The following is a 26,321-nucleotide window of genomic DNA, read 5'->3' as shown; positions in this document are numbered from 1 at the left end:
GTATACCCGCATGGGGTGCTGCCTCCCTGGTGCAAGGGTACGGGATATCTCAAATCAGGTCCAGAGTTTTCTGAAAGGAGAGGGCAAGCAGCCTGATGTCTTGATACATGTGGGTACCAATGACCTAGATAAAAAGAGGGAGGAGGTACTGAAAAAGGATGACAGTGAGCTAGGACAGAAGCTAAGAAACACGACTGGAAGGGTGGTGATCTCTGGATTGCTGCCCGTGCCAAGTGCAAATGAGGACAAAAATGGAGGGTTAAGACAAATGAATGTGTGGCTGAGGGGCTGGTGTAAAAGACAGGGTTTTGGCTTCTTGGACCATTGGGATCTCTTTTGGGGAAGGCATGACCTTTACAAGAAGGATGGGTTACACCTAAACCCAAAAGGGGTCAATATATTTGCAGCTAGGTTTGGTACAACTGTCGGATGCGGTTTAAACTAATTTGGCAAGGGGGTGGGAACCTGTATGATAGGGCAAAGGACAGGAAAGATAAAATAGGAAAAGTTAGGTTTGGCAGCGAAAGTAAAAAATCAGAAAGAGCAAGGAGGGTGAAAAAAGCAAATCTGAAGGTTTTATATCTTAATGCAAGAAGCATTCGGAACAAGGTAGATGAATTAGCTGCGGAAATTGAGACAAACAAATACGATTTGATTGGGATTACAGAAACATGGCTGCAAGGTGGGCAAGCCTTGGAACTTAACAACCCAGGGTATATGATATTTAGGAGGGATCGGCAAGAAAGAAAAGGGGGTGGGGTAGCATTGATGGTGAGAGAAGGATGTCACGATTGACAGGAAGGATATTAACTCGGAAGATGCAGAATCTATATGGGTAGAACTGAGGAATAGCAAGGGGCGGAAAAGTGGTATATAGGCCTCCAAATAGTAATGTAGAGGTGAGGGAAGGCATAAAAAGAGAAATTAGAGAAGCGTGCAATAAGGGAACAGCTGTCATCATGGGAGACTTTAATTTACATATAGATTGGACTAGCCAAATTAGTAAAATTACTGAGGAGGAGGAATTCCTTGAATGTTTACGGGACGGTTATCTAGACCAATATGTCGAGGAACCAACTCGGGAGCAGGACATTTTAGACTGGGTATTATGCAATGAAAAGGGGCTAATCAACAATCTTGTTGTACGAGGCCCTTTGGGTAGGAGTGATCACAATATGATCGAATTCTCATTCGACATGGAGAGTGAAGAAGTTAAAACCGAGACCAAGGTCCTGAATTTAAATAAAGGGAATTATGATGGTATGAGACGGGAGTTGAGTAAGATTGATTGGGTGGTGTTTATGGGGGGGGTTGACGGTGGATAGACAATGATCTGGATGAGGGGATTGGATGTAATATCTCCAAATTTGCAGATGACACTAAGCTAGGAGGGTTGTGTGCACGGAAGAGGGGGTCAGGAAGCTCCAGTGTGATTTGGATAAATTGAGGGACTGGGCAGATACATGGCAAATGCACTACAATGTGGATAAATGTGAGGTTATCCACTTTGGTAATACAAACCGGAGGGCAGATTACTATTTGAATGGCAATAGATTAAGAGATGGGGAAGTGCAGAGAGACCTGGGGGTACTTGTACACCAGTCTCTGAAGGCGAGCATGCAGGTACAGCAGGCGGTTAAAAAGGCAAATGGTATGTTGGCCTTCATATCAAGAGGGTTTGAGTATAGGAATAAGGATACCTTACTGCAGCTGTACAAAGCCTGGGTGAGACCCCACCTGGAGTATTGTGTGCAGTTTTGGTCGCCTTATCTGAGGAAGGATGTTCTTGCAATGGAGGGAGTGCAGAGGCGATTCACCAGGCTGATACCTGGAATGGCAGGAATGACTTATGAAGAAAGGTTGCACAATTTAGGATTGTACTCGCTGGAGTTTAGAAGATTGAGAGGGGATCTCATAGAGACATATAAAATTCTGGCAGGACTGGACAGAATGGATGTGGAAGGAATGTTTCCAATGGTGGGGGAGTCCAGAGCCTGGGGCCATGGTTTGAGGATGATAGCCAAACCATCTAGAACTGAGATGAGGAGGAATTTCTTTACTCAGAGGGTGGTGAATCTGTGGAATTCATTGCCATAGAGAGCAGTAGAGGCAGGTTCATTGAATATATTTAAGAGGGAATTAGATATATTTCTTCAGTATAAGGGAATTAGGGGTTACGGAGAGAAGGCAGGGACGGGGTACTGAACTTTAAGATCAGCCATGATCTCATTGAATGGCGGAGCAGGCTCAAAGGGCCGAATGACCTACTCCTAGATGAGGGAATAAATGTTTGGTGCGGACTAGATGGGCCTAAAACCTATTTCTGTGTTGTAATGTTCAGTGGTTGAGGACAGTGTACAAAGTAAAGGGAGGGAAGTTTAGAGGGGGCGTCAGATGTAAGTCTTTGTTACACAGAGAGTTGTGGGTGCCTGGAATGCCTTGCCAGGAATGGTGGTGGAGGCTGAAACATTAGGGGCATTACTCTTAGACAGGCACATGGATGGAAGAAAAATAGGATACTGGGTCGGGAGGGTTTAGTATTTTTTTTTCGACACAACACTGAGGGCTGAAGGGCCTGTATTGTTATATGTTCTAAGCCCATTTCACATTGACAAACTCCTAAATTGGTGGGTGAATGAACAGTTTTAAAATACTGGTAGGGCTGTTCATACTGCACCAAGAAAAACCGGTTCTGAGCGCCCTTTCACATTACCTACCCGATAGCGCAGAGCAAAGGGAGCCTATCCTCCTGAGTGATTCATTGAGCGATGGCGGGCCTGGCCTCCCAGAATTCTGTGCAGCAGAGAAACCCCCTCCATGAGTGCTCCATGCATACAACCCTTTGATTATGCCAAGGCATAATGGGACATGGGAGCTTTAAAAGAAAAGGCAGCTAATTCCTTGCCTGCCCGCATTCTCTCTGTCTGTCTGTCTCTCTCTCTCTCTCTCCCTCTCTCTCTCCCCATCTTTCCTTCCCTTCCCTCTGTCTCTCACAGACATATCTAACTATCTGTCTATCCTTGATTGTTGTACATACCCACTTCATTGTGTGTGCGTGTATTTCATCCCCACTGAGACTTTTCCATGCTCGCTATAAACCGTGTGTGCGTGTGTGTGTGTTATCTCGTGATGTTGGTGGTGGGTAAATTAATGGAGAGTGTTCTTAGAGATGATATATAATTATTTGGAAAGATGGATTGATTAAGAGTAGTCAATATGGTTTAGTACATGGTAGAGCATGTTTAACAAATCTTGTACTGTTTTTCGAGGAGGTTACTGAGAAGGTTGATGAGGAGAAGGTTGTTGATGTTATCTATATGGACTTTAGTAAGTCCTTTGACAAGGTTCCGCATAAGAGGTTAGTTAGGAAGGTTCAAGCGTTGGGTAATAATATTGAAGTAGTGAAATGATTCAACAGTGGTTGGATGGGAGATGCCAGAGTGTAGTGGTGGAAAATTATTTGTCATATTGGAGGCTGGTGACTAGTTGTGTGCCTTGGGGATCGTACTGGGTATACAGATGATATGAAGATTGGTAGTGGTGTGGACAGTGAAGAAGGTTTTCAAAGCTTGCAGTGGGTTATAGGACAGTTAGAAAAGTGGGCTGAAAGATGGCAGATGGGGTTTAATACTGATAAATGTGAGATGCTACATTTTGGTAGGACTAGTCAGCAAAGCTCATACACGTTAAATGGGAGACAATTGAGGAGTGCAGTAGAACAAAGGGATTTAGGAAATCTGGTACATAATTCCCTGAAAGTTGAGTCACATGTGGATAGGGTGGTGAAGAAAGCATTTGGTATGTTGGCCTTCATAAATCAGAGTATTGAATACAGAAGTTGGGATGTCACGTTGAAGTTGTATAAGGCAATGGTGAGGCCAAATTTAGAATATTGTGTGCAATTTTGGTTGCTGAATTACAGAAAGGATATAAACAGAAAAGAGGAGATTTACAAGAATGTTGCCTGGGTTTCAGGTTGAGTTACAGGGAAAGGTTGAACAGGCTGGGACTTCATTCCCTGGAGTGCAGAAAATTGAGGGATTATTTGACAGAGGTATTTAAAATTAAGAAGGGGTCAGATTGAATGAATGTGGGCAGGGTTTTTCCATTGAGAGTGGGCTAGATTTAAACAAAAGGACATGGTTTGAGATTGAAGGGGAAAAAGTTTAGGGGAAACATAAGGGGGAATTTCTTCACTCAGGGTGGTGGGAGTGTGGAATGAGCTTCTGGCCTAAGTGGTAGATGCAGGTTCGATTTTAATAACGTTGGATAGGTGAATGGATGAGAGAGGTGCAGAGGGTTATTGGTCGGGTGCAAGTCAATGGGATGAGGTGGGAGAAGGTGTTCAGCATGAACTAGAAGGGGAAAACTGGTTTGTTTCTGTGCTGTCATTGTTAGATAGTTATATATGGTTGTATTTAATCAGCTAGTCTTTGAAACCCAGAGTCTCAATCCTTCCTTTCCACAGTCTAGTCTAATCTACATGTACAATGAAAAGAGCTTGTATCCCTGTTTTAATGGTGGATATAAGTCTCAAGCAACCGGAAAATACATTTATCTAGCATTTACCAATCCCCATAGGTGCTGGATACCAGGGTTTCACTGTATTCAAAAGCTTGTATAGATATCAGTCATTCTGGAACTATTAGATAGTTATTTTAAAGAAATTTGGGTTATTACTTTGTTAAAGGAAAGAAAACTGCTGGCCTTAACAAGTTTGGCCTGTATGTGACTGGAGATTACTTAACTACCTCAGCTCAGTGGCAATTTGGGATGGACATTAAATACCCATTGATATCCAAACCCGTGACCAAATAAAGAATGAAAAAACCCAAAACCATTGTCGCTCATGCTTTATTTGGCTGCATATACCTTGAGGACACACTCTTTCATGTTTGTGTGGTTTCCCTTGCACGTAGGTTTTCTTCTTCACTTGTAAAACAAACTTAGTGCCTTCTCCCTCCACTCTCACTGCTCATGCAGGGTCTTGAACAAAAGATTACTATCCATTTCCCTCCACAGATGCTGCATGGCCAGCTGTGCCTTTCTTGCAGTTTATCTTTTGCAATTGAAAAATTATTTTTCTCCCCCAAAGAAATCATCTGACCTGTTGAAAATTTCCAGTATTTTATGCTGCATTACAAACTAATGTTGGGAACTTGCAAGCAGAATATTGTACGGCTACTGTTTCCTTTATCCAAAGGTGGTGGCACTGCCGGAACCGCTGTGGTGGCACTGCCGCCGGTCCGAACCCACGGGGAGCGAGGGAGCAGCGATGCAGTGCTCCCACAGTGTCTAGCCGCCCAATCAACTGCCATTGGCTCTGCATGGGCTTGGAACGGCTCGTTGAGTGATCCAACAGTGGTCTTATATGAGATCCTGCGACCTCAGGGTCTGTGCCCACGATGGCAGCGCCTATTAATTAGCAGCAGCCATGATGGGTTGCGGAGGACTGGAGCAGAGCACCACAGGTCGGAACGATCACCCCGTCTGAGAGGGAGAAGCGGAAGAGACAACCCATGGGACTGTGATCATGGAGGCAGACCAGTCAGGGGGCTCTGTGGCTGAGGGTCCAGTGCAAGTGATGGGATGTTAGTGACTTGTGGCGAGGAACCCAGAGAAGCTGCTGGGAACTTGCGCTGGGCTGCGGACTGCCGGAAACTGACTTGAACTGGTCGGAGGAGTACTAGGTATCGGGACTGGCATGCGAGAGGATGCCGAGGACTCTGAAGGGTCCCTGACCATGTCTGAGGTTCAGATCTGGAACTCAGGTCACCAATGGTTTGGAATGGACTCTGGGAGGCTGCGGAAGCACTGGAGTCAAATCTATGGATGCTCTGTGACTCTGGAGTGACTCTCTTTGCTTCTCTTTCTCTGACTAAGAAATGTAAGAGGTGCTTAGGCAATTTCTGCCGGTGGCGAATCTGTCTGCCTTGCAGGAGGCAAAAAGAAATTTCATGATTTATTACTATGACAATAAATTGAATCTTGACTCTTGAAGGAATTCGACTTGTTTGGTTTGGCATCAAGACTGACTAGGTTGTTCTTTACTCTCTTGGCTGATTAAAATCTGTTCCATTTTGGGATTGATTACTCTCAATCTTCAAGAGTTTGTTTAAAATTGTTCAAAAGCAGTTTAGCAGTATTAGATTCTGTTCATCGATAGCCAAATCCCCATGCTTTTGAATTCAAGATAGAAGATTATTTGTAAGCTTGCACACAGTTTTTGAAGATCTCCTGTTCTTTGAAATCAAAACTTATTTACATGGAAAGAGCACTTAACATATTAAACTGCCTTAAATTTGGCAAATTGACCTGCTCAGCTCTACTTACCATTTGTCTCAATTTCAATGTGACAAGTTCCTGTCTTAAAGCCTTATCCCTAAAGTACTTCTAAAGATGGTGTCAGAACTTAATATTAAACAGGAAATTACCATTTTCTTTGTTCTAGCCATCACCTCATTAGTCTTGGTTGGAATGTGTACCTTGTTATATGGATGTCAAGTATTTCACCAAGAGTGTGGAAATACCCAAATCCATTCATAAAACAGGCAACTTTTCATGTTTTGTGGGACATGGACGCTTGAACCTGAATTATAAGAAAAATAACAAAAGAAAATAACGTGGAATAAGAACCTTTCAGTTAATTTAAGGTTCACTTTCCTCAATTTGATCTGTTCTGGCTTATTCAAAGTGTTATACTTCCCTTGCCTGTAAACTCATTTGGAAGCATTTCCATGGCATCAACAAACATTATTCCTAATCAATGGTAAATCAGTTTTTGACTTGGAAACAGATTTCCTTGGTTTTGCCTTTTGGGTTGGATCAATACAGAAAAAATAATTCAGGTTTGTGACAGCAGATTATTCTTTCTATCTACAGAATGGATAGTTGTTAAGTTTCCTCCACTCAAAGAATATTGAAATCTGCCATATCCAAAAGTTAACCCAGCCATTTTACTTTGTTGTCCATTGCAGGTTTAAAATTTTGATTATTGCATTTTCCTTGAACTGGGAAGTTTTTAGGATCCAACAGCGAAAGATTTGAATACCTAAAAGAAGGGAGAAAATTGATTTTGAGTTAAAACTTCCGTGTAATTTCAAAGCAACCAGTAAAGTTTCAGCGACTATATGGAGGAACAAGGTGGCCAAGGTTGGTAGAATGTCAGGAGAATAAGGCTGGTGAATTCATGGATTAACCTGCAAAGAAAGCCCTAAAATAACAGATGGGCTTTTATCGAATAACAGGGAAGAACATGTAAAAATCCAAATCACAAGGGATAAAGCATAAAAGAAGCACATGGGGCTAAGGGTGGACCTGGCTGGCAGTCTACAGTCTACATCCAAAAGAAGTGGTTGAAGAGTTCCCAAATGATACCAGAAAAATGGAAAACAGCTAATGTGACTTCCTTGTTAAACAAGGGAGGAAGACAGAAGGCAGAGAAATATAGGCCAGTTAGTTTAATGTATTTAATTAGCATGAATTTGGAGTTAATATTCTTAACACTCCAGGACCACACAAGATCAGTTTGCATAATTGTATCATATTTTTTTGCACCAACTGCAGTTATGAATATTTATCCTTGTACAGAACAACTCCAATTATCCAAAGTGCTCGGGACCGGGCCTATTTCAGATAAATGGTTTTTATTTGGAGAACTGGTGATTTTTTAAAAACAGCAGTCGTAACAGTGTTTAAACAACAAGGCTTTATAAGCATTAAAATAATGTTTATTTCTCACCAAAAAGTATGCTGGCCACTGGCGTTCACTGACACTTCCCCACTGAGGCCCTGTTTCTGCCAGAAGCCCAAGGGCCCTGCTCCTGCCCAGGAGGCCTAGATCCCCGCTGCTGCCGCCCGGTGCTGCGAACCTGACATCCCTGGTCAGTTTGGCTCTGAAAAAATTTTGGATAAATGAGGATTTCTGATTTGTTTCGGATATCCTCATTTCGATGATCAGAGTTGTACTGTTATAATGTTTTGCTCATGAATTTTACCCTCTTGGGCAGCTGCTGTGAAAGGAAGCATTTCAGTGCATCTGTGCAGTTGACAATAAATCATTCATTCAATAATCAAAGAGGATATGACTTCTCATAGAACCGTCTCGGCCCTTCTGAACTATGTAAGATGACGCCGCCAATTTTTCCCTACCTCACACCCATAATCTTCTATTTTCCTTACATTCACCTGACTGTCTAGAAGCCTTTTTGATGTCCCTATTGTACCAGCTCCCACCACCTGAAACAATGCATTCCACTCTGGGTGTAAATGAAACCTACATTTGACATCTCTCCCCCAACAGATGTCCTCTGGGATTTGCAACTGTCGCCCTGATAAAAATTTAGGGAAGTTGAATGTGATCAAACCTTGTCAGCATGTTTTTTGAGTATTCGACAGTGAGCATTGACAGAGTTGATGTCGTGTATTTAGATTTCCAAATAGCATTTGACAAGCTTCCACATAACTTATGAACCAGGATTGTGGATAAGAGCTCAAGGTATTGGAATAAGGATGTTAGGATCAATTAAAAACTTGGTATCGTGTAGAGAATAAAGAGTTGGAATAAATGTGTCCTTTTTAAAGATGTAACTTATGGACTGTTTGGGAACCCTTAACTTTTACTATTTACATTGATGACCTTGAAGAGGTCAAAAGAGTCAGGTTTTGAAGTTTGCCAATAATACAAAAATAGGCGAAAGGACATGGTTTGAGATTGTGCTTCTTCAGTGGATCAAATAGATTGAATGAGTGGGTGACAACCTGGCAAAATGAGTTTAGACATACAAACACACAATAACAGGCCCTTCCGGCCCACCAGCCCATGCTGCCCAATTAACCGACAACCCCTGCACTAAGGGTGGGAGAAAACCTGGAGGAAACCCGCACAGACACAGGGAGAACCCAGGTGGCTGGTGTTACAGCAGTGTCGCGCTAACTGCCCTGCTAACCATGCCACCTTGCTCCATGAACTGTACCGCCCATGTAGTTTTACGTGGGGATGTGTGATGAATCAAAAGGCAGATTATTATCCCAATGGAGAGAGAATGTAAATCAGTCAAGTTCAGAAGGATTTAGATAATCTAGTCCAGTGGTCTTCAACCTTTTTCTTTGCACTCACATACCACTTTAAGTAATCCCCATGCCATAGGACGTGGACATTTACCCCTCCATAAATCTTCGTCCGCGAAGCCAAGCCAAAGAAGATGCCATAGGTGTTCTGTTATTAGTAAAGGATTACTTAAAGTGGCAAGTGAGTGGAAAGGAAAAGGTGAAAACCACTGTTTAATCATACCGAGGTGACTTGGTTGTGTACACGGTTTCGTAATTCCAAAGGAAATGGGTCAATGACAATTTTTCTCAAGCCAAATATTTCAGTAACAATTGGGTCTAGAGCGGTGGTTCTCAATTCCCCCCCACCCCACCCCCCCCTTCACTCACATAGCACCTTAAGTAATCCCTTACTAATCACACAGCACTTATGGTATAGGGATTACTTAAGGTGGCATGTGAATGGAAAGAAAAAGTTTGAATGTTAGCAGGCACGGCCAACTGCTTTGGTTGCAAAAGGATTGAATTTGGAGATTTTGTTCCAGGAGCGCAGTGTGTGATGAGGCCATACCTGAAATGGCCCCTTTACCTTTTTTAAAAAAAGGGATATAGTGAGTTGGAGGCAGTCTGAAAGAGATTTATCAAACTGATTCCTGGGATGAGGTTGTTGTCGTAGCAGCTGAAGTTGGACAGTTTAGATCAGTTTTCCTGAAAGTTTGGAAGAATGAAGGGTGACCTTGAAACATACAAGATCCTAAGGTGGTTTGACAGGGTATATGTTGTCATGTTTTCATGAAAAGAACAAAACATAATTCCAAAACAAGGGGCCAGTCAATTTCTCAGAGGACTGTGAATCTCTTGAACTCTGCTCCCCAGATATTGTAGAAGGCAGATCATTAGGTATATTCAAGATTCAAGAAAAAAATTTATTGTCATGTAATCAAAAAATCTCATATTACACAAAATTGCCTTTTGTTTGCTGTAAGGCAGACAGATTTGCAATCGGCAGAAATTTCCAAAAGCACCACTTTCTGTCAGAGAAAGAGAAGCAAAAGAGAGTCCCCCAGAGTTACCGAGTTTCAGTGGAATCACTTCCAGGCTCTGCAGCCACACAGAGACAAGTCCAAACCATTGGCAAGGCGAGCTCCAGATCCGAACCTCCAATACAATTAGGAACCCATCGGCACTCTCGGCATCCTCTTGCTTCCTGGTTCTGATACCTGGTACCCCTTCAGCCAGTTTTGAGCCAGTCTCTCGCACTCAGCAGCCTGGTGTGAGTCCCTTGACTGCAGTCTCGAGCTGCTCACAGCCTGCGTTTGTTCTTTACCTTGTGACACCTACAGCCCGCTGCCGTGTGGGTCCTTCAGCCGCAGAATCCCTCGCTGGATCGCTGCCATGCCACCTTGGGTCATCTCCTCTGCTTCTCCTTCTCGGGGTGGGGGGTGGGTCTCTCTATTTTCTGATGCCCTGCTCCAGTTCTCTGCTTCCCTGGAGTCTACAACCCCTCATGAATGGTGCCGATCATAGGCGCTGCCATCTTGGGCCCAGACTTTGCGGTTGCGGGTTTTTAAATAAAACCACCATCGACTCCTTTAACAGGCCCTTTTAAAGCAGTCAGACTGTGCGATTGGACCCCGTAGGAGTGCTATGTTTCCGCTCCATGCTCTCCATGGGTCCCCACCAGTGGCAGTACTGCCGTTACAGCAGCTCTGGCATCAAGGTGAAGTTCGTTAAATATTTGAAAGATTGAGGAATTGAGGATTCTGGTGAACTGACACAGAAGAGGAGTTGAGGCCAGCATAGCTCATACCGTGGTCTTATTGAATGGTGGTTCAGGCTTGAAGAACCAAGTGTCCCAAAATTTTCCTTCTGTTTCCTTGTTTTCATCTCTGAGAATAAGGGCAGGCCATTTTCAAAGGATCTTCACAGAAAATGGTGGATCTATTAATTCCTCTACTGTGGAAGATTTTGTCCTTCAATTTCTTCAAATGGAGATTACTAGAGTTTTTGGCATAGTAGAGAAATATTATGCTAGCTAAATGATCAAACATGATCTTGATGAACTTCTCTGTTCCAGTTTTTATGTTTCAGTCAACTTAAGTAAGTTTCAAACATATTTTAAAGGTGTTATGTGAATGAAAATTGCTATTAAATTTCCTTCTAACTTGCTGAACAGAATATTCTTGTGAACCTCATGACACTGTGAAGGGCGATTGAATCCTGTGATGGAATTTTGTTGATGTTCCTTCATTGTCTCACTGTATCTAAATCTTAGAACTCCCAACCCAACAATACTCGGCATGAAACTACAAAAACCTCGAAGCACTCAGCAGGTCAGAGAGCATCACTGGAAAGAGAAACAGAGTTAATGTTTCAGGTCCAAAAAGCCTTTTCAGAACTGTGCTGTTCTGGCAAGAAGGGTCTGTTATGATAAAGGGTCTCAGACCTGAAACTTTAATTCTGTTTCTCATTCTTTCGTTGCTGCCTGACTGGCTGAGTGTTTCCAAGATTTTTCTTTACATTTTTATTTCAGGTTTTTCTGCGGTGTTGGAGCAATGGATCGAGAAGGTAACTCGTCATCAGTTCAAGGGTTGATCAATTAAAGCTTGGCAGCAACACTCAGATTCAGTGAATTGGGGGAAAAAAGAAACAGGAGGAAGAATGTTGTCTTTGAATTGGTGTGTGCAGAAAGTGAAGCACGGTCCAAGCCATTTTATCCTTGCAGATTGTCTTGGAACATAAACCTAATCCCATGTGTGCATCTGGTTTAAGCTTTTCCTTATTCTCCTTCAACCATGAATGTAATCCATTCTTATAAATTGACCTACAATGCATTTCTGTCAATACCTCTTGAGGGTGCATTCCACAATCTTACAAACCATGTGCGAGTTAAAAAAATTCTCCTGGCAATTTTCACACTTGAAAGCTTTCCGCCCAGTCTGCTATTTTGCTCGTATTCATAAACCCCTTTGACACACACACATTGTTATCTTCTCATATTATGATGGAGCTTCATGGTTTTCTGAATGTATTTCCACAGTTTTCATTGTACCTGAACCAATTTACTGGTACATTCCAGATCTTATCTGGTATTTGCATTTGCTCTCTTATTTTTTAAATATAATATATTTCTTAGCCTGACAGGACGTTACTGGGAGATATTGACATAACTTCCACTAACTCTTCTCCTATCTCATTTTTAAAAAAATTCAAAATGGTGATGGAGAATGGGAAGAGTGCACAAAACTGAGATTTTTACTGTATCCCAGTACATGTGACCCTGAACTAAACTAGAACTTAAGTCAGATGATTGTGCCACCCAGGCTCGGAAATGTCATCTGGACTGACGATGTGGTCCAGGGCTGAGGAAGTCATGCACTGGCAACTTTCCTGTGGGATGTTGCCCTGATCTGAACTCCCCTCTCAGATGAATGTAGAAAATTGAAGCGGAACCTAGGGGTTTTCCCTCAATTTAGTATCGACTTTTAAAGGGAAGAGAATTAAAATCGACATGATGGGAAACATTTCAATCCAGAGGGAATGGGATAAAGATATGGTGATTTTAAAAGTTCAAACCTCTGGATAAGTGGCAAGAGTTATAAATCATTATTTCGTTTGGTAGAGAGCCAGTAGGACCATCAGGGTGAAACGATCAATCGCAGTGTGATAAAACACAGGATTCTGTTGACACCGTGGTGAAGTGAAAAAACATGCAAATGCTGGAGAAACTCAGCAGGTCAAACAGTGCCTTTATTATGTAGCAAAGGTAAAGATACATCATCAACGTTTCAGGCTTGAGCCCTTCATCAAGGTGTGGGGAACATCGGTTTGGTAACCATTTGATGTTTCTTTATAAATTATTGGATTATCTTTTTTCCCTACATATTGTTGTTTGGGAACATCTTTGTGCTAATCTTGTTTCCTATGTTATATCAGGGATTACATCGGAATTTGAGTTTTTAAGAGCATATTCTCATGTACACAAGTCGTAGACAGATGCATCGAACTTCTTACTTGCTGCAGCCACACAAGATACACCAATAAAAATAGTAAATACCAAATTACCAAAATGTATCATGAGACAAAAAAAATAAAAGGATAGATAAATATTCACAGATGCAGTTAGTGCCAAAATAATGATGTTTGAATGCTGCAAACAGGTTAGGGTTAGTACAGGGGGTTCATGAGCCTGATAACAATTGGGGGGAAACAAAAACTGTTGTTGAACCTGGAGGTGCTGGACTTCAGGAAATAGAGGGATGTTTATTTGGGTCAGGAAAGTTAGCATTTTAAATAAGTCATAAAAAAATTATAAACTCACATTTCATTGATTTAATTTTTTACATGGCACTAATTCTCCCTCCTCTGTGGTTGAACAACCTCACTGCTTTATGATAGAAGAACGCTGCTGCACGCCCTAGAAAATTTCATGTTGAGCCACATAAATGGCGATATTGGGGCAATATCCAAAAAAGGAGGTCAGAAATGTTGTAAACAAGAAGAAACAGGGAGCTGGACAGTTGAGGAATGAATTTTCAGAGTTTGGGACTTTGACACGTGATGCCTGAACACAAAGAATGGGACAATTAAATTTGGGCTGATGAAGGTTGGTGAAGGCACATGGAAGGTTGGTTAGGAAGGTGCAGTCTTTGGGTATAAATTTTGAGATAGTCAAATGGATTGAACATTGGCTGAAGGGGAGAGGCCAGAGAGTGGTAGTGGATAATTGTCTGTCAGGTTGGAGGCCGGTGACCAGTGGTGTGCCTCAAGGATCTGTATTGGGCCCATTGTTGTTCGTTATATACATTAATGATCTAGATGATGGGGTGGTGAATTGGATTAGTAAATATGCAGACGATACTAAGATAGGTGGAATAGTGGATAATGAAGAAGGTTTTCAAGGATTGCAGAGGGATTTGGGCTGCTTAGAAAAGTGGGCTGAAAAATGGCAGATGGAATTTAATGCTGATAAGTGTGAGGTGCTTCATTTTGGTAAGAAGAATCAGAATAGGACATATGTGGTAAATGGGAGAGCATTGAGGAATACAGAAGAGCAGAAAGATTTAGGAGTGACGGTACATCGTTCCCTGAAGGTAGAAACTCACGTGAATAGGGTGGTGAAGAAGGCTTTTAGTATGCTGGCCTTTATCAATCATTGCATGGAATATAGGAGTTGGGAGGTGATGTTGAGATTGTATAAGACGTTGGTGCGGCCTCATTTGGAGTTCTGTGTGCAGTTCTGGTCGCCTAATTATAGGAAGGATATAAACAGAGTGGAGAGAGTGCAGAGAAGGTTGACCAGAATGTTGCCTGGGTTTAAGCATCTGGAGTATGGGGAGAGATTGGACAGATTGGGTCTTTATTCTTTGGAGCGTAGAAGGTTGAGAGGGGATTTGATAGAAGTATTTAAGATTATGAAAGGGATAGACAGAGTGGATGTGGATAGACTATTTCCGTTAAGAGGAGGAAAGATTAAAACAAGAGGACATGAGTTAAGAATTAAGGGGCAGAGGTTTAGAGGTAACATGAGGGGGAACTTCTTTACTCAGAGAGTGGTAGCTGTGTGGAATGATCTTCCGGGAGAAATAGTGGCGGCGGAGTCAATTGTATTATTTAAGAAAAGGTTGGACAGGTATATGGATGAGAGGAAGATGGAGGGTTATGGGCATTGTGCAGGGAGGTGGGACTAGAAAGGGGTGTTTGGTTCGGTGCGGACTAGAAGGGCCTAATGGCCTGTTTCCGTGCTGTAATTGTTATGTTATGTTATGTTAAGAGCTTGGAATCAGAAGAGTACTGATTTGTCATGTTGAGTGAGATTACTCAAGGATGTAGAATGAGTCCCTTAGAGAAATTTGAAAACAAGGGCGAGAATTTTAAAGTTAAACAAAAAAGTCTGCAAATGCTGTAATTATAGTATCATACACAAAGGTGCTGGAGAAGCTCATCATGTCATGCAGCATTCTTTATCGCACAGATACATAACCAACGTTTCAGGCCTGAGCTGTTCATCAAGAAGCAAGCAGGTGTCTGCATAAAGCGGTAGGGGGGAGGGGATAACTCTCTGAATGGAGAGGGAAAGGGGGTGAGGAGCTGTATGAAAGGAGACAGAGGGATAGGGACAGGGGAGGGGGTAATGGAAGCCAGAGAAGTTGATGCTGATACCATCTTGTTGGAGGGTGCCTAGACGGAATGTTAGGTGTTCCTCAAATTTGCATGTGGCCTCAGTTTGACTGTGCAGAAGGCCATGGACCAGCAAATGGTGAACTTTATTTACATGTGACATACACACCCACATGCAAACCAGTAATGCTTTGATACAACTAAAATGTTATTTTGAGGTTTCGCAAAAACAGTACCTGCCACCCCTCCCCTGACAAACAGGTTTGGCACACTGATGAGCAAGGTTATATATCTATTACAATGGGTGAGACACAATTGTCTCCCCTGGGTGCAAGCCACAAATAGCTCCCACCCTTTACCGACACTCATCTTACAATTAGTCCTGCAGCGTTGCCCATGGCTCACAACCTGGAGTAGAGCTCAGGGATAGTTCCAAAGAGAAAAGAGATCGAGCTAGACCATGTGCAGGGTTTTCAACTGCAGCTCTCGGGGACCAGCCCAGGTGACTTTAAGTGAGGAAGACCACCAATTTGAAGGTGTCTTTCCCTGTGGGTAGGGTCTGACATTGATCAACAGGGTGACTTTCAACCTGTTTCCTGTCATGGTGATCAGATGACTTTCCAGGTTGCAAGCTCATGGAAGCTGACCTTTGCCCTGATCAGCTTCCTGTCCGACTTGATGGATAATCTTCTATGTTACAGCAAGAGAAATCTTACCGAAGATGAATGGTAATGCAATCATGGTCAAACAACTATAACAAAACTTTATCCTAATTGCACAAAAGATGATGAAGTGCTTTGGATATGATTATGATAATGTTTATTGTGTTAGGATGGTAGGAAACCTGTTCCCGATGTTGGGGGTGGCCAGAGGCCACAGTTTAAGAATAAGGGATTGGCCATTTAGAACGGAGTTGAGGAATAACTTTTTCACCCAGAGAGTTGTGGATCTGTGGAATGTTCTGCCTCAGAAGGTAGTGGAGACCAATTCTCTGGATGCTTTCATGAAAGAGTTAGATAGAGCTCTTAAAGATAGCGGAGTCAAGGGATATGGGGAGAAGGCAGGAATGGGGTACTGATTATGGATGATCAGCCATGATTACAGTGAATGCTGGTCCTGGCTCAAAGGACTATGGCCCACTCCTGCATCTATTCCAAAGGATGACATGGTCATAGGCTACCTTATATTACTATATATATATATATATATATATATATATAATATATTATATACAATGAGTTTGCATTTGTTGTTTTTGCAATACCATTTAAATTCACTCGACATGAAATTAGAATGACAATTGTTCTTGTTTCAGGTAACTCCCTCCCCTCTCACTTTCCATTTCTTCTTTACCCATCGAGTTTTCTCTCCAACTCTTCTTCTCAAACTCTTCCTCTCAAATGTGTGTCACTGTCTCCCAGCTGCAAGCAGTCGTAAGAATCCCTTGTCCCAGCATCACCAAGGAGACTGGCCTCCCAGGCAGGAGCTGGATCTCGGGCTTAGTGGCATTCCCTCCCCTCCTATCCCCTTCCTTCCCTCCCTCCTCAACACAGCAGAGTTCCTGACACCGACTCCGAACCCTCCCCTTGGCCTACTACCGCACACCGGGCGCCTTGGTAAGTGTGTGTGGTAGGCTTAGAGGAGAATTTGGTGTCAGGGCTCAACAGGATCTCTGGAGACCAGGGAGTCAGGAGCCCGCCAATTCGCTCGTGAGTGTTCCACTGGCCCGGGAAGCCTCCCTTGGGCGGGGGAATCTGTAGCAGCAGTGGGTTCATGTTGAAGATCGATGGCGGGCAACGGTGTTGCTGCCAGCATTTTTTTGAGTGAGAATTAAACAATATTTTAATGCTTACAAAGCTTTCTCATGATGTTTGTTGTTGTTGTTTAAGCATTGATACAAGTGATTTGCTATTGCTACTGGGCTGGTTTAAAAAAAAAATGACCAGTTCTCCAGAAAAAACGTTGATCTGACATAGGGCCTGGTCCTGATCATTTTGGATAATCAGTGTTGTTGTGCGTGTGCGGCCGTCCCTACATCCAAGTCCGTCTACACAGAAATTCTTACTTCACTCAAAGAGCTACTTTGTTTACAGAGAAAAGTAATAAAAATAAAAAACTGGTGTTCAAAACAGTACTAGAGACTGGTTTTTTTGCAGACTTGGAGTAGTTTACGATGAGGCCAGAATTCTGTTTTTGAACCGTGAAATGTGATATTTCAGACGACTGTACCTTTTTTTCTGAAAGTAGTGGAAAGAAGAGGTTGTGACCAGGGCAATTGGGGTCCTTCATGGTTTTGACTAACCTTCCTGAGGTAATGCCTCATGTGGACGTCTTCAATTGATGGGAGATTATTCCTGGATACTATCAAATGCATGTCCAGAATGATTTTCATAGCGATATCTTAAACAGAAATAACATCAGTGTGGATCAATTTAAGATGGAGGTAGAATAAGTTCAATGCTTTGTTCAAAAAGAAATAGACAGCTGCAATTTATTTCTTCAAATAAATTGTCATTCATGCTGCTACCATGTGAATAGGTGAAAAATAGCTTCTGAAATCCTCATCTGACACATATCTCCATTCCCTGTGAAGATAAGCTTGTCCTCTTCGCTCTCATGTTCACACATACCTAATCCTCTTTACTCATCACACGGGTTGTTGAGTTGGTGATAAAAATACTGGCAGAAAGTCTAAAGTTGACAATGTCACATACATTGCTTGACAGTTATTTTCTCAGTATTTATATCCACAGCGACAAGATCTCCATCCTCAACCGATGGTCAGAACACTTCCAATCTCTTTTCAGTACCAACCGCTCAGTCCAAGATTCCGCCCTGCTCCAGCTCCCTCAACAGCCCCTAAGACTAGAGCTGGATGAGGTCCCCACCCTGGATGAGACATATAAGGCAATCGAACAACTGAAAAGTGGCAAAGCAGCAGGTATGGATGGAATCCCCCCAGAAGTCTGGAAGGCTGGCGGCAAAACTCTGCATGCCAAACTGCATGAGTTTTTCAAGCTTTGTTGGGACCAAGGTAAACTGCCTCAGGATCTTCGTGATGCCACCATCATCACCCTGTACAAAAACAAAGGTGAGAAATCAGACTGCTCAAACTACAGGGGAATCACGTTGCTCTCCATTGCAGGCAAAATCTTCGCTAGGATTCTACTAAATAGAATAATACCTAGTGTCGCTGAGAATATTCTCCCAGAATCACAGTGCGGCTTTCGCGCTAACAGAGGAACCACTGACATGGTCTTTGCCCTCAGACAGCTCCAAGAAAAGTGTAGAGAACAAAACAAAGGACTCTACATCACCTTTGTTGACCTCACCAAAGCCTTCGACACCGTGAGCAGGAAAGGGCTTTGGCAAATACTAGAGCGCATCGGATGTCCCCCAAAGTTCCTCAACATGATTATCCAACTGCACGAAAACCAACAAGGTCGGGTCAGATACAGCAATGAGCTCTCTGAACCCTTCTCCATTAACAATGGCGTGAAGCAAGGCTGTGTTCTCGCACCAACCCTCTTTTCAATCTTCTTCAGCATGATGCTGAACCAAGCCATGAAAGACCCCAACAATGAAGACGCTGTTTACATCCGGTACCGCACGGATGGCAGTCTCTTCAATCTGAGGCGCCTGCAAGCTCACACCAAGACACAAGAGAAACTTGTCCGTGAACTACTCTTTGCAGATGATGCCGCTTTAGTTGCCCATTCAGAGCCAGCTCTTCAGCGCTTGACGTCCTGCTTTGCGGAAACTGCCAAAATGTTTGGCCTGGAAGTCAGCCTGAAGAAAACTGAGGTCCTCCATCAGCCAGCTCCCCACCATGACTACCAGCCCCCCCACATCTCCATCGGGCACACAAAACTCAAAACGGTCAACCAGTTTACCTATCTCGGCTGCACCATTTCATCAGATGCAAGGATCGACAATGAGATAGACAACAGACTCGCCAAGGCAAATAGCGCCTTTGGAAGACTACACAAAAGAGTCTGGAAAAACAACCAACTGAAAAACCTCACAAAGATAAGCGTATACAGAGCCGTTGTCATACCCACACTCCTGTTCGGCTCCGAATCATGGGTCCTCTACCGGCACCACCTACGGCTCCTAGAACGCTTCCACCAGCGTTGTCTCCGCTCCATCCTCAACATCCATTGGAGCGCTCACACCCCTAACGTCGAGGTACTCGAGATGGCAGAGGTCGACAGCATCGAGTCCACGCTGCTGAAGATCCAGCTGCGCTGGATGGGTCACGTCTCCAGAATGGAGGACCATCGCCTTCCCAAGATCGTATTATATGGCGAGCTCTCCACTGGCCACCGTGACAGAGGTGCACCAAAGAAAAGGTACAAGGACTGCCTAAAGAAATCTCTTGGTGCCTGCCACATTGACCACCGCCAGTGGGCTGATAACGCCTCAAACCGTGCATCTTGGCGCCTCACAGTTTGGCGGGCAGCAGCCTCCTTTGAAGAAGACCGCAGAGCCCACCTCACTGACAAAAGGCAAAGGAGGAAAAACCCAACACCCAACCCCAACCAACCAATTTTCCCTTGCAACCGCTGCAATCGTGTCTGCCTGTCCCGCATCGGACTGGTCAGCCACAAACGAGCCTGCAGCTGACGTGGACTTTTTACCCCCTCCATAAATCTTCGTCCGCGAAGCCAAGCCAAAGATATCCACAATGTGCACCTTTTCTTCACTTCCCTGGACGTATTCCCAATGGAGTTCAGTCCTTAGCTTAATTGGTTTGTTTGCAGCATAATGCTGACTTCAATGGTATGTGGTGACAAACATGTTTTGTGTTCATTTGTCACATTATGCCCAGTACAGTGAGAAGAGCTCTTCTGCCAGCGTTCTAACAGGTTATCGCTAACGTTCATACAACTGAGTAAAGAGCACAATTTGCAGAGTGTAGAGTAACAATGAAAAGGATGATGCGTTTTAAACCCCTTTTAGCCTTATTGTGTAATCTGGTTCTCTCCTATATTTTAAGATGTTCTGAATTCTTCACTCACACAGGTGTGGCTCTTGTACAACATTCTGTCCTATTTATTTATTCACTATTTTTTGCTTGGATCTTTCAATCTGTTACATGTCCACCCCCCGCGGGGTATGTTAAGACATTCCTTATTATCTACCTTGAGGACTAAACCTTTGTCCTGATTAGTCATTGTTTGCATTGCATCCATTTTTTGTACCTACGACCCAAGGACCTCGCTGCCACGTCCCAGCTTGCTTGGCCACGGCACACGAACCATGGGTGTAAAGGGTGGGGCCAGTACTGCGCACACTGCACTCCACCTAAAAGCTCCTTTGCGCAGGCCCGAGAACAGGTCCACATCCTCCCCCTCCACGTCCTCCCCCTCCACGTCCTCCCCCTCCACGTCCTCCCCCTCCACGTCCTCCCCCTCAAAAGATGCTCACAAACTCAAGCTAGCATGCTGGAACATCAGAACCATGCTAGACAAGGCTGACAGCCACCGACCTGAACGTCGGTCTGCCCTCATTGCACATGAACTCCTCAGACTTGACATCGACATAGCCGCTCTCAGTGAAGTCCGCCTGGCAGATGTAGGCAGCCTCCAAGAACGCGGCGCGGGCTACACACTCTACTGGTCTGGCAAGCCTTTGGATGAACGAAGCCTATCTGGTGTAGGCTTCATGGTCAAGAACTCCATTGCCTCCAAACTCGAAAACCTTCCGACAGGCCACTCAGACCGAATCATGTCCATGCGACTCCCCCTTCAAAATAAGCGTCGCATCACCCTCATCAGTGTCTATGCTCCAACCCTCCAGGCGGAACCAGCAGAATAGGACAAGTTCTACACTGACCTGCGCAACCTCATCCAATGCACCCCTACAGCCGACAAGGTTGTCATCCTTGGCGACTTCAACGCTCGCGTTGGCAAAGACTCAGAAACCTGGCCAGGAATCCTGGGCAAGCATGGCGCCGACATGTGCAACTACAATGGGCGCCTCCTGTTGGAGCTCTGCGCAGAACAGCGGCTTGTCATTACAAACACCCTTTTTCAGCAGAGGGACAGCCTGAAGACCACCTGGATGCATCCCCGATCCAAACACTGGCACCTCCTGGACTACATCCTGGTGCGAGAAAGTGACAAACAAGATGTGCTCCACACCAGGGTCATGCCTAGCGCGGAATGCCACACTGACCACCGGCTGGTTCGCTGCAAGCTCAACCTTCACTTCAAGCCAAAGCCCAGGAACAATAAAGCCCCCAGAAAGAGGTTCAATGTTGGAAACCTGCAGTCAGATGAAGCGAGAGGAAACTTCCAGGCAAACCTCAAAGCAAAGCTCGACGATGCAATCCGCCTCACGGACCCGTCCCCTGAAACCCTCTGGGATCAGCTGAAGACTACCATACTGCAATCCATTGAAGAGGTACTGGGCTTCTCCTCCAGGAAAAACAAGGACTGGTTCGACGAAAACAGCCAGGAAATCCAGGAGCTGCTGGCAAAGGAGCGAGCTGCCCACCAGGCTCACCTTACAAAGCCGTCCTGTCCAGAGAAAAAACAAGCCTTCCGTCGTGCATGCAGCCATCTTCAGCGCAAACTCCGGGAGATCCAAAATGAGTGGTGGACTAGCCTCGCCAAGCGAACCCAGCTCAGCGCGGACATTGGCGACTTCAGGGGTTTCTACGAGGCTCTAAAGGCTGTGTACGGCCCCTCACCCCAAGTCCAAAGCCCGTTGCGCAGCTCAGACGGCAAAGTCCTCCTCAGCGACAAGATCTCCATCCTCAACCAATGGTCAGAACACTTCCAATCTCTTTTCAGTGCCAACCGCTCAGTCCAAGATTCCGTCCTGCTCCAGCTCCCTCAACAGCCCCTAAGGCTAGAGCTGGATGAGGTTCCCACCCTGGATGAGACATATAAGGCAATCGAACAACTGAAAAGTGGCAAAGCAGCAGGTATGGATGGAATCCCCCCAGAAGTCTGGAAGGCTGGCGGCAAAACTCTGCATGCCAAACTGCATGAGTTTTTCAAGCTTTGTTGGGACCAAGGTAAACTGCCTCAGGATCTTCGTGATGCCACCATCATCACCCTGTACAAAAACAAAGGCGAGAAATCAGACTGCTCAAACTACAGGGGAATCACGTTGCTCTCCATTGCAGGCAAAATCTTCGCTAGGATTCTACTAAATAGAATAATACCTAGTGTCGCTGAGAATATTCTCCCAGAATCACAGTGCGGCTTTCGCGCTAACAGAGGAACCACTGACATGGTCTTTGCCCTCAGACAGCTCCAAGAAAAGTGTAGAGAACAAAACAAAGGACTCTACATCACCTTTGTTGACCTCACCAAAGCCTTCGACACCGTGAGCAGGAAAGGGCTTTGGCAAATACTAGAGCGCATCGGATGTCCCCCAAAGTTCCTCAACATGATTATCCAACTGCACGAAAACCAACAAGGTCGGGTCAGATACAGCAATGAGCTCTCTGAACCCTTCTCCATTAACAATGGCGTGAAGCAAGGCTGTGTTCTCGCACCAACCCTCTTTTCAATCTTCTTCAGCATGATGCTGAACCAAGCCATGAAAGACCCCAACAATGAAGACGCTGTTTACATCCGGTACCGCACGGATGGCAGTCTCTTCAATCTGAGGCGCCTGCAAGCTCACACCAAGACACAAGAGAAACTTGTCCGTGAACTACTCTTTGCAGATGATGCCGCTTTAGTTGCCCATTCAGAGCCAGCTCTTCAGCGCTTGACGTCCTGCTTTGCGGAAACTGCCAAAATGTTTGGCCTGGAAGTCAGCCTGAAGAAAACTGAGGTCCTCCATCAGCCAGCTCCCCACCATGACTACCAGCCCCCCCACATCTCCATCGGGCACACAAAACTCAAAACGGTCAACCAGTTTACCTATCTCGGCTGCACCATTTCATCAGATGCAAGGATCGACAATGAGATAGACAACAGACTCGCCAAGGCAAATAGCGCCTTTGGAAGACTACACAAAAGAGTCTGGAAAAACAACCAACTGAAAAACCTCACAAAGATAAGCGTATACAGAGCCGTTGTCATACCCACACTCCTGTTCGGCTCCGAATCATGGGTCCTCTACCGGCACCACCTACGGCTCCTAGAACGCTTCCACCAGCGTTGTCTCCGCTCCATCCTCAACATCCATTGGAGCGCTCACACCCCTAACGTCGAGGTACTCGAGATGGCAGAGGTCGACAGCATCGAGTCCACGCTGCTGAAGATCCAGCTGCGCTGGATGGGTCACGTCTCCAGAATGGAGGACCATCGCCTTCCCAAGATCGTATTATATGGCGAGCTCTCCACTGGCCACCGTGACAGAGGTGCACCAAAGAAAAGGTACAAGGACTGCCTAAAGAAATCTCTTGGTGCCTGCCACATTGACCACCGCCAGTGGGCTGATAACGCCTCAAACCGTGCATCTTGGCGCCTCACAGTTTGGCGGGCAGCAGCCTCCTTTGAAGAAGACCGCAGAGCCCACCTCACTGACAAAAGGCAAAGGAGGAAAAACCCAATACCCAACCCCAACCAACCAATTTTCCCTTGCAACCGCTGCAATCGTGTCTGCCTGTCCCGCATCGGACTGGTCAGCCACAAACGAGCCTGCAGCTGACGTGGACATTTACCCCCTCCATAAATCTTCGTCCACGAAGCCAAGCCAAAGAAGCCAAAGAAATATTATAATTAAAATATTACATAAACTCTTGTTAATTCTTTGAACTCCCATTGTTAAATGTCAGAGATCGTGAAGTTGAAAAAGTGCCACAGGATACTCCTACCTCGGGTGCTTTTGTTCATTTTGCAGAAACATAAATGGTTTGTGACAAGCATTGAGTTGTTCTCTGAGCAAGGTCTTGTTTGAGGATTAGCATAGGCTATTATTTAATTGAAGCGGCGGACTGTCAGTCATTGATCATCAATAGTTGAAATGGAATGAGATAATTCTTCTTGGTCTGAAGGAGAAAGAATCCCAGGGTTGTATGTGATGTCATGTTTGCACTCTGACAATAAATCTGAACTTTAATCTTCGGAATTCAAATAAAAAGCAAATTGATACAAGAAATTATTGCAGTAGTCTTTGCTCACATATGCTTTACAGAACTCATGAAATAGAATTCAATTTAAAGGTGAGATCATTTTCTGCAACATTTATTTTCCATTTATCTTGCCACATCAGACAGACATTACATTTGGAGACAGTATATTCTGAAAGTAGTTGTCTAAAATGAAAACGGCTGACTGTAAAATCATACTCTTCATCGCAGACAATGCTGTGCTACACACAATATGGCCTATATTATATGTAGCACATATATTTTATGATATAATACGACAACTCTGGGATATGCATACGTTACGCATTAAATATTGAGCTTTTTATGGTTGGAGCATGTTTTTAATGTATTTATATGTGAATGTAGTTAACCTGCAGTTTACCATGGTTTTGCACTAAAGTTGCTCTTGTTTTACTGAAATTATATTTGTTAAATATAAGATTGATATTTTTGATGCTCATAGAGGACTAATTAACATTTCCATTTTATGCTGACAATTCCGCTGCAAAATGAATGTGTTTTACATTTCTTTTAATGTCAAATAAATGAATATCATTCACACCACTTTCCATCCCAGCAAAGCAACCTTTTCATGTCTAGTTTTTTAATTTGTATGTTTGAAAATAAAACAGGATAGACTTCCAAGCCAATAAAGGCAAAGATTAAATTAGGGGAGTTAAATGGTTAGCAAAATAACCATCAGTATAAGCACATTGGTTTAATAATGAACTACGTAAACTTGTTGAGTAAAAGAGGAAGCTTGCAATCACAGCAAAAAATAAAAACTGCTCAAGGCCTGTGAAGTTTGCAAAAATGTGCACTTCAAACTAATTTTCAGAAAATATTAAACTGTTTTTGAAACCCAATTTGAGCAAATTTGAACACCTGACTGTTTTAAAATGTCTTCAGTACCTTTATTTCATTTGCTTGATTTTTTTTTCCTCTTTGAGAAAGAATTAAATGCAAACATGAAAAACAACAGTTTAATTAGCAAAGCAAGGATCATAGAGTCTTGGAAATAAACAACACGAAAACAGGCCCTTCAGCTCAATTTGGCCATGTAAGTCACGTTGCCTACATGAACTTCTCCCATTTTCCTGTGTTTGGCCCATGTTCCTCCAACCCTTACCTGTCCATGTACTTGCTCAAATGCCTTTTCAATGAAATTGTACCTGCCTCTGCCACTTCCAATGGTAGCTTGTTCCACTTACCCACCATTCTAGGTGTGAAAAAAATGTTCCTTAATCTTTTCATATAAATCTTTCCTGTTTCCCAGCTTTAGACCCGTACCCTGGGAGAAAGAATGTGACCATTCATCTTTCGATGTTCCTCGTGATTGCATATTTCTCGACCAGGTCACCCCTTGGCCTCCAAAGCTGCAGAGAAAGAAAAGCCCCAGCCTATCCTGTTCACTTTATAACTCAAGCCCTCGAGTTGTGTTCACATCTTGCTGAATTTGTTCTGGACCTAATAGCTATGCTCCCAGAAATACTCGGTCCACCATCATATTGTACAACTGTAACATGATGTCCCAACTTGCTTTCAGTGCCCTGACCAATGAAGACAAGCATGCCAAATGCCTTCTTTGCCATCTTGTCTAGCTTTGTCACCATTTTAAGGGAACTTAAGTCTTTTTGTTCCCCACGGCCATGCCATTTTCTTTCTTTGACTTAGCTCCCCAAAATACACTAGTCCAAATTCTACTCCAGGTGCCATTCCTTGCCCCACTATCCCAGTTGGTTTAGATCCTTTTGTAATCTTGGATAACCTAATTCATTGTAGACTCTACCACCGATGTTGGTGTCATCCACCAACTACATTATCATGCAAATCATTACTATAGATGAGAAACAATAATGGACCCAATATCAATTCATTCAATCTTTTTATCTTGAAATTGTAAGGCACTGCTACTTATTGCAGTGGCCAAACTATCAAGGGTAGATTTGATGGATATTCTAATCTACATCTTTGTCAAACCTACTGCGCTATCACTGATAGATCTGAAAGATCCCAAGATAGAATCAATTCTGTCTTTCAAGTCACTGTCACATATCCTATTTAAAATATTTTGTTGTGTAAAGTGCATGCA

At 43.8% G+C, this 26,321-nt stretch overlaps 1 protein-coding gene across 15 annotated transcripts in view; it reads left to right on the top strand.

Annotated features, from left to right (window-relative positions):
• LOC138755825 (intermembrane lipid transfer protein VPS13B-like) overlaps positions 1-26,321 on the top strand; it is a 1,263,706-nt gene that overhangs the window by 448,415 nt on the left and 788,970 nt on the right. The gene's annotated exons all lie outside the window — the stretch shown is intronic.

This window comes from Narcine bancroftii, chromosome 2 (assembly GCF_036971445.1).
Source record: "Narcine bancroftii isolate sNarBan1 chromosome 2, sNarBan1.hap1, whole genome shotgun sequence".
Taxonomy (NCBI): Eukaryota; Metazoa; Chordata; class Chondrichthyes; order Torpediniformes; family Narcinidae; genus Narcine; species Narcine bancroftii.
Note: the sequence above shows the minus strand (reverse complement) of the source record. Positions and strands in the feature narration are given on the sequence as shown.